The sequence below is a fragment of the Stegodyphus dumicola genome, chromosome 10 (genome assembly GCF_044657685.1).
Source record: "Stegodyphus dumicola isolate Sdum_Otavi_A_Nest chromosome 10, ASM4465768v1".
Lineage (NCBI taxonomy): Eukaryota > Metazoa > Arthropoda > Arachnida > Araneae > Eresidae > Stegodyphus > Stegodyphus dumicola.
The window spans coordinates 95,719,625-95,725,210 of NC_140777.1; positions in this window are offsets into that span (position 1 = coordinate 95,719,625).

Below are 5,586 nucleotides of genomic sequence, written 5' to 3' on the forward strand. Positions count from 1 at the left end.
AATTTTTCAAAAATGATTTTTGGTCCTTAAAAGTCCTTAATTTTGGCCAAAATGAATAAACGGTCCTTAATTTTGGTCATTTGACATTTCTTATCATTTCGAATGATTGCCATTCTATGTGTGAATTGCGATTTCTCGTGAATATGGAATTAAAATTGCACGGCTCTTAACCAATCTGTTGACGGATTTGCGTTGCAAACAATAAAAAAAAAATAAATAAATAAATAAATAAAAAAAAAAACAATTAGCTACCCTAACGAAAGTATCGGTGTCTGATTGGCCATTCACCCAATCTTTCGAAACAGGTGTTATCCATAAATTTAGGCAGATTGTGACGAAAGCGTGAAGCCGGAAGTTCTTTAAGAGGCGAAAGTGATGATGAAGGTGCTCGAGAAAAAAAAAGGGGGGGGGGATTCTGAAAATATTTGCCAAAATTAGAGCAATTCCAACCTGGAAAGCCACAACCCTTCCGACGCCAATAGGAACGAGATGCCTGGAAAGTGCATTTTTAATAAACTGTGGCTTCATCAAGCTGACTACAAAGACTGGATATTGATGGATGACGATGCTTATAAAGCTAAATGTGGTCTTTGTCTGAAACAAATTGAAATTTCTATAATGGGAGAGTCAGCGCTGAAAATTCACATGAAAATTAAGTTTCGTTTCGCTTAGCTTAATTTCTGTGTTTGTTTCAATTAAGCCCTAAATTAATTTTTTATCACTTTCTACGGAGTTTATTCTCTTTTGCACATACTATATGTATGGGATATCGGGATTATGAGTTTATTTCTGCAGAGGGTCTGTTATCGATTTCGCGGGAAATCTGTTGGCTCCATTTCGATTTTAGGTCGCCAAGGGCAAATTCGGTAACGCTAGCCGAGAAAAAGTGAAGTTCGGAAATACGTTTTGAAGCTTCAATAGACAATTAAGTATTTGGCTTAATCCTATGCTGTTGATAGTAATGCATTATTTTTGCTAATGGCGATACAATTATTAGTTGAATACAACTAAATTAAAAAATTTTTAATATTTTTAAAGCTGAAAACAACTAATTGAAACTAATTTTCCTGAATTAACTAGACGCAAAATTAACTTTCATGAATTACTAAAGTTATTGGGTAGAAGTTTAACTGAAAATATACATTCCGTATTATATATATATTTATACAGGTCCGAGGTCGGGACTTCGGCGATCCCAGATTTGAGATTTTTCCGGATATTAGATCATTTTAAATCTACTAAGATGGCACGTAGAAATTATAAAATTGAAAATATGAAATCGTGATTTATGAAATAATGAAGCATTTATGATTTAAAGGGTATCAAAATTTACAAAAGAAAAGAGCTTAATATTTATATGTTTACTTTATTAAACATTTCAATGTGAGTTGTTTGATTTGTTTTCTCTGCTGATACTTTAGACTAATACTATAGACATATAAATTCTTGTTGAGTTATTAAGTCCATTGTTCAAGTCCTGTAATTGCTGTGTCGAGAATTCCGAATAACTTGCCAATCAAAATTTTTTCTCGTTCAGTAACCTCTCTGTTACTTTCTTCACTATCGGTAGCTGTATTTTCTGGATTTAGAACCATACTACAGATTTCGCCCTCCGTTAATTGATTGATGATTGGGGCATTGTCATCGCAATGAAAAACTTCTGTTTAACTTCCCTAAATTCTACCGCCTGGTGCGGCCATACGAGCTCTGGCGCAGGTTCTGGCTTTATGTGAATAACAAATCAGTTAAAATTGTAAAAACAACCTTGTATTTGGCGTAAGTATATAGATACAAGTTGTTACTAAATATACAAGGTTGTTTTCACGATTTTGGTTGTCACATTAGCGTGTTTCTCTTCTAGTCTAACAAATCAGTTATTCTTAATTCAAATAGCACTAAATATAATCGTTTGTCCTATGAGTATCATTAACAAAATCTATTTTTAGCATAAGGAAAGAAATTTCTGTTAAATCTCCCCTTGTCAACATTTTAGCGCATTAAACTTAAATCTGATACTACTCTGATAAACTTAAATCTGATATCGGATAATACTCTGTTATTTGGCGTCGCTGCATGAGTCATCACTCAAGTTGTCATCCGTTGATAAACATGCGGTGATGAAAGCAAAATACAATAAATAATGATTCGCGATTTCGGCATCAAGGATATAAAATATTAGTTGGTGTAAAATTAACAAATGTTTCGGTTTGAGATTATGCCAAGCAGATACGCAGCTATGGAGTCAAGTTACTAATCACACAAATTTATGCTAAAATAATTATTTCTTCAATAATGAGATATTTTATTTAGCGCCAAACTGAGATTAAGAATCGGGATTTCCGGCATGTTTTTTTTATGATGAGGAAAAAAATCTAATGCGCATGCGTAAAGCATACCCTTTCCCTCCAAAAAAGCCCTAAAAAATTGGTTGGTGGTGGCTTGAGGTCCGGATTTTAGATCATTCCAGATATTGGATGTCCGGATCTCGGAATTTGTACTGTATATATATATATATATATATATATAGTAAAAAATGTATATTTTCAGTATGTATTTCTTATTATATATATAGATGTCTTATTATATATATACATTATATACATATAGTAGTAGGTAGGAACATTGTAGCAACCTTGCTAAAAAGTTACCAGGAGCTGTAGCTCCACGAAATGTTGTAACATAGTACTACATAAACAATAAGAAATTTGCCTGGTAAAACTGGAAAAACTGTATAAGCGCGATAAAACTGCCAAATTTTTGTGCTGGAAGACTTGCTATTGCACGAAAAAAATTAATTAATCTGACCGTTGTGTAATGTGAAAAGTTAACTCACATGAAAAAAAGATGGACGGAAAAAATATATATAGATATTAGGAAGTTACAAAAAACATGGATTAAAAAGGTCAATATATAAAATGCCTATACATAAAAAATTAAAATTAAAATTGCCAATATATAATATGCCAATACATAAAAATTAAAATCAAAATTAAATAATATAATAAATATAAAAAAGACACAAGCATAAAAAACTAGCTACAAAAACAATAATTAAATAGCGGAAAAATGGTATATTAGCCCACTCGTACTGTCAGTTGGCTTTTCAAGGGAAAAAAACTGTTCTACGAAATAGGCTAAATACCATTACGCGTTTCGCCGAAACAGACTATTGAAGCTCTTGTTTAATGCGAAAAAAACTTTTTACAAAAGTATATTAGTATTTCCGAAAATATTACATTATATACATATATATGCGATACTTAATTTTACTAATGCCTTGCATGTAATGCCCCTTTTAGCTGCAAAACATCTTTTCCTTCTCAACTGCAGAGTTTCTTCTAACAGTATCATGAATTTTGTCAAGTTAGAAGAAGCATCTACTTCAGGAAAAGATGTAACTGCTAATTCAACATCAATAAGTGTAGAAAATAATAAAATCAATTCTTTTCTTTTCAAATCTGAAGTTACAGATGCAGAAATATTGTGGTCTTTTAAGTGCATCAAAAGCCACTATTCTTTTAAATCGTGCCATGATATTGGGCCGTTATTCACTAAAATGTTCCCGGATAGTTCCATTGCAAAATAGTTTTCATGTGGTGAAAAGAAATGTGCTTATATCTGTTATTTTGGTCTTGGCCCTTATTTTAAAACTTTGTTACTAAAGCATTGTAAAAATGCTGAGTTTTTTACATTACTATTTGAGGAGACTCTTAATCTGACAAATCAAAAGAAGCAACTAGATATTTATGTGAGGTACTGGCATCACGAAAATAAGGTCAGAACTCAGTACCTTACTTCTGCATTTATAGGGCATGCAACAAGTGAAATTATTTTATCCAAATTTTATGAATGTGTTGAAAAACCAGACTTGTCAAAACTCTTACAAATATCGATGGATGGTCCTGCAGTAAACTGGAAATTTTATGATTTATTGCAACACGACTTGACAAAGGAATATAACATTCAATGCTTGGCATTAGGGACATGTGGTTTACACATTCTTAACAATGCTTTCAAGCATAGGATGTCATCCACTGGCTGGGACATTCCATTATTCTTATCCTCCTTATATTGGATTTTTAAAGATTCTCCTGCAAGACGTGAAGATTTTTTAAGTATATCTGGCTTAAGAAAGCTACCTGTGAAGTTCTGCTTTTACCGATAGTTGCAAAATGTCCCAGCAGTTGAAAGAGCCATTGAAATATGGGATGACTTGCTACTGTACATTAAAGAAGTTGAAATGGGGAAGTTTAAAAAAAAAAATTCATCGAAATCCTTCTCAAATATTTTGGAGGTAACTAAAGATGAAACATTTCTTATAAAATTAAATTTTTTTCTCTCTCTGTCGAAAATATTATTGCCTTTCTTTGAATATTATCAAAGTGATAAACCACTTATTCCCTTTTTTGCTGAAGTTATCTTAAAACTTGTAAATGATTGCCTTCAGCACTTTAAAATTTTGAAACTAGAATATTCAAAAATAACTAAAGCAGAAAATCTTTATAAATTTAATTTTAATGATCCAAATTGTTATAATGATAAAAGTCACGATGAAGAATGATTCGCCTCTTCTGCTTTTTTCGAATTTCTCCGTTAAAGTTTATTTGGGATTCATTGCTGAGCAGTTAATGAATGATAAATGCCGCAAGAAGGACATTTCACAAGCTGAAAGTTTTGCATTGAAACAAGAAGGTCAGCAATGTGTCTTAACAATAGTACAACACTTAATGTCTAAATGTCCAATAAATTATTCTCTTATTCGAAATGCATCTTGTATAGACCCGCGATTGATGGTTAAAAGTCCAGAAAAAGCCCAGAACAAAATGAAAATAGTTCTAACGGTATTAATGCAGAATAAACGTGTTTTACAAGATGATTGGAATGAAATTCTGCTGCAGTTTGGAGATTTTCTAGACAAATTCCTATTCGTCTTTTTGTTTGCTGATAGGTCCTTAATTTTTTCTTTGATGGTCCTTAAAAGTCCTTAATTTTCATGTAAGGAAATGTGTACGAACCCTGAAGTGTGCATTTATTCTATTGTGGTTTATGCGTTATCGATGAAGTAGATTTAATTCAATCCAATAAGTTTAAATGAAATGCAAGAAAAATGCATATAATTTAATATTCTGTACAAGGAAGTCATGTGGTGCACACATCAGATTTTTTTTTCATGAAGTTTTAAGTGGTTCCAGTCGTTAAATTCAGAACTACTCAGTTTTACGTTGCTGAAAAAATTTACGTTCATTTTTGTCTTTTGGGAAACTGAAACTCGAAACCAGGTTATCCAGGACCATTTTCTATTAAGGCTTGAACTTGGGATAGCAGTAATGGACTTCGGCATAATCTGGAATCATCAGGCACAGACAAATGCGTATCTACTGGAGAAAGTGTAGATTTCACTAGTATTTCTTCTGTTTTTACAACCGGCTGCATTGAAAGTCATTCAGCTTGGGTATTTCCTGGGTTTTGGAAAAACAAAGTAATTTTAAAGTTCTGGTTTATTAAGTCTTCCTCTCACTTTCGTTTTCTTCATTTCATTCTGATGCTCAGACAGTTTTTTTTCTGTTTTTCTTCCGACGTCTGAAA